At 48.8% G+C, this 11,873-nt stretch overlaps 1 long non-coding RNA gene across 6 annotated transcripts; it reads left to right on the top strand.

Moving 5' to 3' along the window:
* Nucleotides 1–8,163: 8,163 nt before the first annotated feature.
* Nucleotides 8,164–11,312, top strand: LOC136489989 (uncharacterized). 6 transcript variants are annotated; one of them, XR_010767462.1, is made up of 5 exons: nt 8,164–8,768; nt 8,862–10,269; nt 10,428–10,555; nt 10,643–10,686; nt 11,078–11,311. It is a non-coding gene; the product is annotated as an uncharacterized lncRNA (long non-coding RNA). The 6 variants fall into 6 exon arrangements; XR_010767461.1 differs by having other exon boundaries at nt 8,164–8,485; nt 8,610–8,768; nt 10,428–10,686; nt 11,078–11,310; XR_010767460.1 differs by having other exon boundaries at nt 8,164–8,485; nt 8,588–8,768; nt 10,428–10,686; nt 11,078–11,310.
* The last annotated feature ends 561 nt before the right edge of the window (nt 11,313–11,873 follow it).

Genomic DNA, 11,873 nt, shown 5'->3' with positions numbered 1-11,873 from the left:
GACGCGCGTGCTGGCGCTGAGGAGCACTGGTTACTGCGGAGGAGGCGCCGGTGGTGCGGGTGCACCTGTGCTTGCGATGGCCAGCACCGGTGGGGTGAGGCGGCTCGGGCGTGGCGGCATGGCCAGCAGAGGGAGAGGGAGCGCGGCTACGCCGGTGCGCAGAGCGCACGGACGCGAAGGCAGGGGCAACACTGATGATGGAGGTGCCGTGGCTACGAGGTGGAGCAGTCCAGCAAGGCGGGGCTCGTGCACTCGTGCACGGTGGGGTGCGGGCGTGCAGGGCGCTGAGGGCGGAGCACCGGCACGGCCACGAGGCACGGCGACGCTTGGCCTGAGTGATTGAGGCACTGGCCGAGCATGGAGATGGACGGCGCAGACACCGGGGTGAGCACGAGCCGGGTACCGATGTATGTGAAACGTCCTCAATTTCCATGAAGGGAAATCCAAAGAAACAAAGTGTAAAATGATGAAACAATACATCATTTTACCCAAATCTCAGTGATACAGCAAGTCATGCACGATTATCAGTGTATAATATAGATTCTTACATGAATTATTCTCTTCGCCACACAGGGTGGAACACACTCACACATAGCATCCTAAACAGCCTCAGATGAGGATAGCAGCGGAAAACGATCTCCTAGAACCAGTTCGAGCGCAGAACAGACCCTCTAGTCCTCCCAGTCATCGCCCTCGTAGTCGTACTCGGGCTCAAAACCTGTCCAAAAATCTATCAGTACACTTGGTACTGGCCATGCATCGCCCACCCTATGCTTGCATTGCTTTGTGGAGAGTAGAATGCATTGGGGAAGTAGAAAGAGACCTATTTAGGCTGTGGGTTTCCTATGCCAGTAGTTAATGTTAAAATAATAATACGTTCATCAGGTTTTCTCTTCTTAACCCATCTTATTCACACGTTCTCCCCACCCATCACACACACACACCTCATCTCATCTCACTCTCTAGGCGACGAGATCGACTCCCGCTCAGATCTTGCCTCAATGGCCCAAGCCGGAATCCAACACGTAACCCGGGGGAAAGGTAGAGAAGGACTCATCTCTCTAATCAAGTGAAGTGTAGGTCATGGGGATGTCCATATCCGCGGACGCGGCTATACGTATAATTCGATCAACTCTATAGAGCGGGGACACCTGGTAATCCACAAGATCGCCATCCTCGATGATCTGGCTCGTCTAGGCTGATTTCGACTGCCTCCCAACCGGTACAGTACCACCCTACCACTCAGCCCTGGGCCACCCCGGAGTCCACCAAAACGCTGAGACTGTGAGACGTAGTACCGGGCCCCCAAGGTCACTACGCTGTCTTAGGAGGGTGCGGGTCCCCATGCCGGTACCTCCCTACACTATCACCTTCCAACCTAGTAGTAGTGGTACCGCCCTAGTCAGTCAGGTAATCGTCCCCCGTCCATCGAGAGCGAGTGGTGTGCACGAAGGTCCCATGGTTCCAGTTCTCAAGACATACCAGTCCTTAGGGGGACCGGACAGGATATCTTCACAAAAGGGGTTCACCAACTCCCCGTGCCATGACAGCACCTCACCGGGGATAACCAACACCCCGGTCCACCTCTCACATATACCCGCCACAGGTAACTCTCGCAAGGGATGCCCAGGTCACACCCCTTCGGCAGGACTTGCCCCAAAGACTCGTCGTAAGATCCTGTCTGATCGACTCAACCCTCACCACACACCCAAAACACACGCCAAGATTTCCCCATGTTCATTATCCAGTTTTACCAATTTTAACGGCACCTCGTGCTTCGCGCACATGCGTCTCTCCCTCACCAGCATCACATCACAGACATAATGCGAGTAAGAGTAAAGCAGTAAGTATATAATAAGCGAGCATCTAGCCTATCAGCGGGTGTGCAGGAGTAAGGTTGCAGCAAGGTATATGGCTCAAGTAAATCTACCATGCAATCCTAACATCATATTATTGCATAACAGATTAAGCGCTAGCAATTCTAGTATAGCATGCGTAATAGGATCTACGAGATTGGGAGGGGCGTGGCACCTGGCAGGTCGTCTCCCAAGTCCTCGCTGTAGTCGGGGTCGTACTCCTCAGTCGGTAGGTCCTCTGGCTCTGTTAATCGTAACATATGGTCACGTGAGCGACTCTTATAAAAATGCACAAAGGAGCAACAGAAATTCGAAAGATCCAAATGCACTCAAACACAAGCCTATGACGTAGAGCTCCTTTTAGAAAAATTTGAACACTGGTTTGGTTTTTTTCTGAGTTAAAATGAATTAGTTATGAATTTTTAAAGATTATTTGAATTTCTGGAAAAGAAAATGAACTGGGAACTCCAGGTGGTGACATGTGGCAGCCCCCCATGTTGCCACGTTGCGCTGTGGATTTGAAAAAGGGTTCTAGTCATCGTGGGCTTGGCTCACGGTGGGCATGACCGAGCAGTTCACAGGTGCACGTGGGGTCTACGGTGGACTGCGTTCACCGTTTCTTTCTCCCTCTTGGTTCATGGTGCACACGGTGCACCAAACTACTGTCTTGGCCCCTGCCCTTGCTTCCCCGCGCGGTGGCGCATCCTCCGGCGGCGAGCGGCCGTTTCCTGGCCACAGCGGCTCCTCGGTAGCGTGTATAGACTCAACCGAAGACTTCTCGTCCGCCCTTGTCCAGCGAGGTGGCTGGGGCGATTTGGAACGCTCTCGCACGACGGCGCTCTAGAGCGCGGCTCCACCGACAAGGTAAACGCGAGCAGTTCTCTCATGTGGCTCTCTTCCTCCTTTTGCTGCGCGCGGTGCGTCCCTTGCCGTAGCGAAATAGGTACACCTTCTCTCCTCGCTTCTACTGGTCTGACGCGGCAAGAACGGGACCTTGCCATGGTGAGCTCTAGCCATGGCGGGCATGCTCCGCGGCACATCGCCCTTCGGCGTTCTCAGGCCCTCGGTGCGTGGTGTGGTCCGTGGTCGGGGCGGCAGCTGTGTGTGCATGCGTGTAAGTAGGGTACATGGGTCTGGGCCTCCTCTCGCTCGCTCCTGGTATGGTGACGGCGAATGATGCCCGCGAACGCTACTGTGGAGAGCCAGAAGGGTGATTGGGGCTCACCGTAGGTGGCGATGGCGAAAGGGTGTCGATGCCGGGTGAGTCGAGGTAGTGTCGAGGCGTGGTCGTGCCGTGCCGAGCAGCTGCTCTGCTATGGTCGGACGGTATGTCGTCCTCCGATCCAGCGGCTCCTCTTCGGCGGCCTTCTCTTGCTTCCCCCTTCCTTTCCCCTTCCCTTTCCTCTCGTGGTCGTGACGAAAAATGGTGGCCACCAGGGTGGTGACGAGGTGATGGGAACTGGCTAGGGCACCTCAGGGTGCCTTCTTATAGGGAGGCGGTGATCATGGCGAGGTGAACGGCAGGAAGTGAGCTTGGGACCACGTGGAGGTGATCGGTGCACTTAGGCTAGGGTTACGGTCATGGCGCGGTCGCGGTTTGCCTTGGTGCCTCTGTTTCGGCGCAACCACCCGCTTAGGCTCGTACGATGGTGTCAGAGGCGGTTGCAAGAGCGCGGGCCATAGCGCTGGCGTCATGGCACGAATGGCTCCAGCTGGGGACGGTAGCAGTGCGGGTGGGCGAGGTGGCATCGCATCCACGTGTTCGCTGCCACCCGACGCGAAGGGACGGCTGGCGATGGAGATTCCTTCTCTGCTATCCTGACTTGGGCACAAAAAGGAGGATGAAGGCGTGAGGAGGACGATGACATCAGGGCCCCAGCTGGCAGTGACCGGGAAAAGGGAGGAGCGGCTCCTGCAAACGTGGATGAAGAGTGGGCTCTCAGCTGGGCCGCCTCGGCGTCGTTGGGCCATGCCAAAACCGTGGCCCGTCATGGTGGGAGTAAGGCAGCTGAAGGCTGGGCCGGTTGGGGGGGGTTGGGTTGGCCCGTGGGTACCGGTGCGCAGCCTGCTGGACTGGAGTCTGTTCGTGGGCTATGGAGCCAGGCTGGCTTGAGCTCTAGGGCCTAAAAGGACTTCCTCCATTTTAGCTTAATTGAATTAGCTCTTCTATGTTATGTCTTCTTTATTTCTAGCTACACCATGATTCCTACATGCATACACATGTGTTGCCTACACATGTATGCCCTAATGGGGTCCACTAGAGGTCATTTAGGGTTCATCCAAGGGTTGGCAACAACACACACATTTATCTAAATATTGAAATAAATGTTGTTGCTTTTATTAATCAGTACAAAAGAACATAAGAAGCAACTCATGCAAATTTAATTAAATACAAGGATATAAACATCTACAATAGATACTACTTATGCAACTAGGGTAGTTCTCCTACAAGACAGTCACCAACCATTGGCTATTTCTAGAAAAAAAAATTGTAGTTGTGATTTTTTATTCTTTTTGTTTTTTAGGAAAATTCTGGGTTGTTACAGTCCTTCCCCCTCACAGAAATCTCGTCCCGAGATTTAAGGTGTGACATACCTTTCGAATAGGTAGGGGTAAAGCATCCGGAGTTCGGACTCCTTCTCCCATGTAGCTTCCCATTCAGTGTGGTTGCTCCACTGGACCTTGCACATGGGTATCACGGTGCTTCTAGTCTCTTTCTTGGCTTTGTCTAGTATCCGGATCGGGTGTTCTTTGTACTCTAGGGTGTCCTGAATATCTAGTGCGTCTATATGCACCTCTTGCTCTGGCAACTGCAAGCACTTGCGTAGCTGGGACACGTGAAACACTGGGTGTACTCCTGTCAACTCCTCGGGCAACTCTACCTTGTATGCCAACTTGCCGATCCTCTGACAAATTTTGTAGGGTCCCACATACCTGGGGGCCAATTTCCCTTTCACATGAAATCTGACAGTGCCCCGGAGTGGGGAGACTTTGAGATAAACATAGTCCCCCACCTGGAACTCGAGGTCTCTCCGACGGTTATCTACGTAGCTTTTCTGTCGGCTTTGGGCAATCCTCAGGTTCTCTCATACTTGGGCGACTCCTTCTTCAGCTTCTTTGATCTTCGTGGGTCCAAAGAATGATCTCTCTCCTACCTCTGACCACATCAGAGGGGTTCTACACTTTCTCCCATACAATGCCTCAAACGGTGACATCTTGAGACTAGCCTGGTAGCTGTTGTTGTATGAGAACTCTGCGTGGGACAAGCTTTTCTCCCAATCCGACCCATACTTCAAGACACAAGCTCGGAGCATGTCCTCCAAAATCTAATTAACCCTCTCTGTCTGACCATCTATCTGTGGGTGGTACGCGATGTTGTAATCCAGTCGTGTCCCTATGGCCTTGTGGAGACTCTTCCAGAACTTGGACATGTATTGCGTGCCACGATCAGACACTATGCTGGTGGGGGCTCCGTGGAGTCTGAGAATGTGCTCGATGTACAGATCTGCTAGCTTATCAACTCTGTAGTCAATCCTCACAGCTATGAAGTGAGCTACCTTGGTCAGTCGGTCAACAATCACCCAAATCGAGTCATGGCCCTTAGGGGTTCGAGGTAAACCCACTATAAAGTCCATGGATATGCTCTCCCATTTCCACACCGGGACGTCCAAGGGTTTAAGCAGCCCGACTGGTCTCTGATGCTCAGCTTTGACTCTATTGCAGATGTCGCATCGCGCGACATGTTCGGCAATATCTACCTTCATGTTTTTCCACCAGAACTATTTCCTCATATCGGCATACATTTTGGTGCCCCCCGGGTGGATACAATACTTAGAGTCATGACCCTCTTCCAAGATTTCTTGTCGCAAGGCGGGATTAGATGGTACACAGATTCTGTCCTTGTACCAGTACACTCCTTGCACATCTTCCCTGAACTCGGGGCACTTGCCCCTCTTCATGAGTTCTCGGATCTCCTAGATTTCCGGACACTCTAGTTGCGCGTTGCGGATCCGATCCTTGAGGTTGTATTGCACTCAAAGCTCATTTAGCATACCCTTTGGTAGAATCTCAAGACGAAGGTCACCCATTCCCTGACATAGCTCGGGTGGTACAGCTTCCATGGACAGATTGTGACAATAACTCTTTCGGCTCAAGGCATCAGCGACTATATTAGCTTTTCCCGGATGATAGTGAATCTCCTGGTCGTAATCTTTTATAAGCTCTAGCCATCTACATTGTCTCATGTTCAGATCCTCCTGTGTGAAGAAGTACTTCAGGCTCTTGTGATTAGTGTAGATATCACACTTATTTCCGATCAAGTAGTGCCTCCAGATCTTTAGGGCATGCACAACAGCGGCAAGCTCAAGGTCGTGGGTCGGGTAGCGTTGCTCATGGTCCTTCAACTATCAGGATGCATAGGCAATTACTCTTCCACATTGCATCAGCACGCAACCCAGTCCCTATCTGGATGCATCACAATAGACTACGAAGTCTTTCTAGATATCGGGTAAGGCAAGAACAGGAGTGGTGGTAAGCTTCCGTTTCAGAGTCTAGAAGCTGTGCTCACACTCGGGCGTCCATTCAAACTCATTAGTCTTCTTTAGTAGGTTGGTCATGGGCTTGGCTATCTTTGAGAAGTTCTCGATGAACCTTCGATAGTACCCCGCCAATCCGACAAAACTGCGGATATCGGTCACATTGCAGGGTTGTTCCCACCCCTTCACAGCTTCAATCTTTGTGGGATCTACAGCGACTCCCTCAGCAGTGAGAACATGACCAAGAAAGGCGACTTTTTCGAGCCAGAAGTCACACTTGCTAAACTTGGCATATAGCTGATTCTGCCTCAACTTCTCTAGAACCACTCTCAAATGTTGTTCATGCTCTTTGGCGGTGGAGGAATAGATAAGGATGTCATTAATGAACACCACCACGAACTTGTCCAGCTCATCCATGAATACCTTATTCATCATGTTCATGAAATAGGCCGGGGCATTAGTGAGTCCGAAGGACACCACTGTGAACTCGTATTGCCCGTATCTGGTGATGAAAGCCGTCTTAGGAATGTCCTCGGTTCTGATTTTCATCTGATGATACCCAGACCTAAGATCAATCTTGGAAAAGTACTTGGCATCTTTCAGCTAATCTAGGAGGTCATCAATCCTGGGCAGAGGATACTTGTTCTTGACTGTCACGGCATTCAAGTTCCGATAGTCAATGCACATCCTCATGGATCCATCCTTCTTTTTCATGAACAGAATAGGGGAACCCCAGGGTGAAGCACTGGGTCTGATGTACCCCTTGTCCAACAACTCCTTGAGCTGTTTCTTTAGCTCCTCCAGCTCATCGACTAACATGCGGTAGGGTCTTTTAGCAATAGGCCCAGTACCTGGCAGAAGGTCAATCACAAACTCCACATCCTGATCAGGTGGCATGCCTGGCAACTCCTCAGGAAACACATCAGGGTACTCATTCACAATGGTTACCTCTTCAACTGTCTTGGCCTCTAAGGCACACAACATAGCGACTGTCTTTCCCTGATTAGGCTTACAACGGATTATGTGACCACTCGGGTGTGTGATCTCCACGTACCTTGGTGAACAAGATATCACTCCTTTGTGATGTGTCAACCAATCCATTCCCAGTATGACATCTAGGCCCTCAGATGGAAGTAAGGTGAGATCGGCTAGAAAAGGGTAGCCCTCGATGGTGATACTCACTCCCTGACATATCTTGGTGCATATAATGCGACCCAAAGGTGAACTGGTGTCGATGGGCTCCTTGCGGGGGGTCATAGGTATGCTATGCCCCCGTGCAAATTTGGTGGAAATGTATGAACAAGTAGCTCCAGAGTCGAATAAAACCGAAGCTATAACTCCCTGTACCAAAAACATACCGTACACCACGTCGGGAGCGTCCTGGGCATCCTCCGCGATCATGTGGTTGAGACGACTATGGACAGCCCCTGCAATGTTCTTGCGCGGAGCAGCAGGTGTAGTAGCCTGTCTCGCCTGGGTCGGAGCAGGCGGTGTGCCATTCTTGACGGGGCACTCGGCGATCTTGTGACCAGGCTAGCCACAACCAAAGCAAGTGAAGGGCGTGCTACCTGTGGGGGTGGGCGTAGCCACTACAAGAAATCGTTTAATCCATGACGGATTGTCTGTGACGGATTGAGAAACCGTCACGAAACAATGCACACCTCCAGCCATCCATCGAGCTTACCGCACTGGATATCCAGCCCAAGCCCAATACCCGCTAATGTATATAAACGATCCTCAAAACCTAACCCCCCACACCGCGCTGCGGCGCTGCCTCCCTTCTCCGCAACAGCCGCCGCCGTCCACCCCGCACCATCCCAGCTGCCTCTCCTCTGCGCACTAGTCATCGCTGTCGCCGTCGCCCAGGCCGATGCGGATTTGGCCTAGTGCAACATGCAGACTGAGGACGGCGTGTGGCGCAGGAAGAGACTAAGGGCAGCACCCGAACCAGGCCTCGCCGTGGAGGAGACTAAGGGCAGCGCCCCCACCTAGTCCTCGCTGGATCCAGACCCTGCAGCAGAGGAGCTCGGCGCGGCCGTCGAGCTCGAGGAGGAGTCCTACCCCCACATAAAGGCCAGCAGCAAGTGCTTCAAGGTACAACTTGTCACTCCACATCGAGCTGCTTAGGTGATTCATGTGTTCCCCCAAGTGGTCCTATATCCACCTTTCTGCTTCCTCACCAAATTCGTCCACTAGTGATGGCACTGGCTCCAAGCAGGTATGGTGCTAGCATGCCGGCGGTGGGGATCTGCGTGCCCAGGGTCTGATGTTCGAGGGAACCTGACCTGCATGAATCCAAGTGCCATGATGCCAATGCTGCTGGTTGTGCTCACCCAGTGTAATGGCCAGAGCTTGCAGCCGGATTCCAAAAAATCTGGTATTTCACATTCCAGGAGATACTGAATTCTTACCTTTGCTTCGACCATGTTTATTTTCCAAATTGGACTAATTTTAATTATATGCTGTGCAGACCCCTGGGATGAGCACTGAACCGATGCTTGAAGTTGATGATATATATTTTTTGTTTCAAATATGTTGTTTCTACTGCTCGCTTATCATGATTGGAGGTTCTTGTTATGTGATAGTCTTATTCATCTGTGGGCGTGAAGATCTGTTAATGTCATACACAAATTTGTGCAGGCACAAGTGAATCCTTTTAGTTCTGGCCGCTTCAGTTACAAGATCCTCTGCCTGCCTTGGTTTTTAGATTGGTAGCAGTAGTAGCAGGCTGTTGTATTCCTCTCTAATGAGAATCAGCAGCTGCTACAATTCGTTGTTGTTGTCAGTTCTCTGAAGTCTGATTAACAGCTTGACAACTAAAGACTGCAAGTTTTTATTAACTAGTGCAGCACTAGCTCGTGCTTTCTCGCTGGTAGTTTTTCTCACTGCAATTCACCAACCACAACCGCAGGAGTAGACAGACAGCAGTTACTGTTTTTCTTCAGTGGCGATAAAAGCTTTAGCAATAGTATTCTAGTATGTTCTTTTTAGTTCAGGTTTCAATAACTAGTGCAGCAGCACAGCTCAATTTTATTACGAGTTCTATTGAATAATAGTCATTGCTCTCATGGGTAAGTGCTTCATTTGTTTATCCGGTTATTACTACTTGCATGAATCCTGTACCTGAATGTTACGAGCTACAGTTCTTGTCATTTTTGTTCCAAAGGTAGCTATTTTCATTCAAATACATGGCAGTACTAGTAGCTTGGGACTAATTTGAATCTTTCTCATGTGATTTTGAATTTTGTTTCACAATGATTTGAAATTCAGTGGGAACAATATCATTTTTCTCCAATTCAATTCTATGCTGTAACAAATTAGAATGCTACCTACACAAGGTTATAACAAAACCATCTAAGTATATTTCAAACCAACCTGGATGGAACATATTGTTTTACTCATGCTTACATGAGAACAGGGAAGAGAGCTGATTGACATTGGACACTTTACATGTATAAAAAAAGAGAGGAGAACAAAAGGCCTTCAGATTTGTAATGATAGTCATAATGTGATAGCAATGGGATAGCAGATTCACTAATAGATTTACTTGTACCTGTGATGTGTGGCGTTCAAATCTGAATGTCTCTAGTTTTTTTTATTAAATTATTACCAATCAACATATGTTCAAGGTTCCTGAGTAAACTAGCTAGGACTATAGTTTAAGTTTTTCAGAGATTGTGATTGCTGTAGAGACGTTGGTCTGACTGTGATTAATTTCTGAGGCCACTCTCTTGGAAGTAGAATTAATTTTTTGTACTGTTTGTATAGTACACACATATTAATCTGCAGTTATTTTATTGATGATAATTTCTACTCTCTAGAAAGAAGGAAGTGACATTGCATAGGAAGGTCCAAGATGCAGCCTACAGAGTCGAAAGGTATGTACTGCCTCCATGATATTTTACCTCTACAGTTCAGAGCAACTGAAGCCATCAGCTATACTACTGTTGGGCAGCATAAGCAGCAATTTGGCACTGCATAGCTTAGCTCTGTTTTCTGCAGGTTTGAGCAGCAGCATTTTTATCTCATGATGCAGGGTAGTGTGGATTCACATAGGTGAAATGTCATGTTCAAGCTACAAGGTGAAACGGTGAATTAATTCTCATGTAATCTTGAACTAATGATGAGTTCCTTGCTTGTGTGATTATTCAAGCTTTATCTCTGGTCTGTAGCATTTATGTGCTGTTTTTCCTTTGCCAATTGACAACAGTAGTTGCTCCTGACCACATTGATTTGTATTTTGTTCTGCAGCTTGTTAGTTCTAGAAGCAGGACTGCAGCAGGGATAGTGTTGAGGTAATTTTTTTTCTAATGAATGGTCTGAGCGACTGAAAGAGTGCAATTAAGGTAGTCCACGATGGTTTTTTGTTAGTCCAATGATGGCAATATAATATTTAAGAAATGTGATGGACTGAATAAAACAAAGCTGCAATCTCATATCATTCATGTCATGTTTGTAGAAATGGGAAGTCTGGAATTATTTGTTAGAGGGGATACTTTTTGTCCGACCATTTTTTCTTTAACTAGTTAATTTCATTTATTTAATAGTGGAAGCTATAATGGATGATCTTTTTTGTTGCTGCTCAATAGCACAAATTTTCCCTGGTGCCATCATTCTTGTTTGTATGATTTTTGTCCCATCGGTGGTCTTGCTGCGAGCTTCACAAGTATGCCAAATATCCTGCAGGTTGTCAAGATCGTTTATTGCTGTGGATAAGTCATATGTCCACGGCTGTCTTCGCGTTCAACGCAATGCATCACGTCGAAGGATGAAGTACATGAAAGTTTATTATTTTTTCTATCATGTATATGTATTTTTTAGCCTATAGGTTTGTATATGCTGAATCCATTGTATACATCAACTCATTATTACCATTGTATACATCTATTCATTATTATATGAATAAATAAATGTCTATTGTATGATTGGTGTATCTTGTGATGAATGTTATTATATTATTGATGTGCTAAATACGTGGCAATTGGTTGTGATGTCAACATCCACGTCATTGTATAAATGATGATGTGGCTATTCAATCTATGACGGTTATATTCTATCACAAACATTGGGCTTGGGTTGGGCTAAGTGGGTCTCGGGCTGAGCTATGACGGTCTATAACCGTCATGGATTGCGTTAATCTGTGATGGTTTTCAAATACCCGTCATGCACATCAATCCATGACGCTCAATACATGACGATACCTAAAACCGTCATGGATGCTATTTTGTGACGGTTATTTAGCGATCGGTGACGGAATTGAACCGTCATGTATTAATAGGTTTCTTGTAGTGAGCGGTCCTCCACATGCCAGCTCCCTGAGTGGGGCAACTCGAAGCAGGACGGCTCTAAGCGGGACGGTGGTAGTTGGCGGTGTAGGTACCACCTCCACGGCTCGGAGCGGTCACAGCCCCCTGAGTGTAGCGTGAGTGGGGCAGGGGAAGCACGTGAGCACGTGGCTTCTGCGGGGCCAGGCCATGAGAGG

Source organism: Miscanthus floridulus, chromosome 10 (genome assembly GCF_019320115.1).
Source record: "Miscanthus floridulus cultivar M001 chromosome 10, ASM1932011v1, whole genome shotgun sequence".
NCBI classification, from domain to species: Eukaryota; Viridiplantae; Streptophyta; class Magnoliopsida; order Poales; family Poaceae; genus Miscanthus; species Miscanthus floridulus.
The sequence above is the reverse complement of the archived record's forward strand: the minus strand, read 5'-3'. Positions and strand labels throughout refer to the sequence as shown.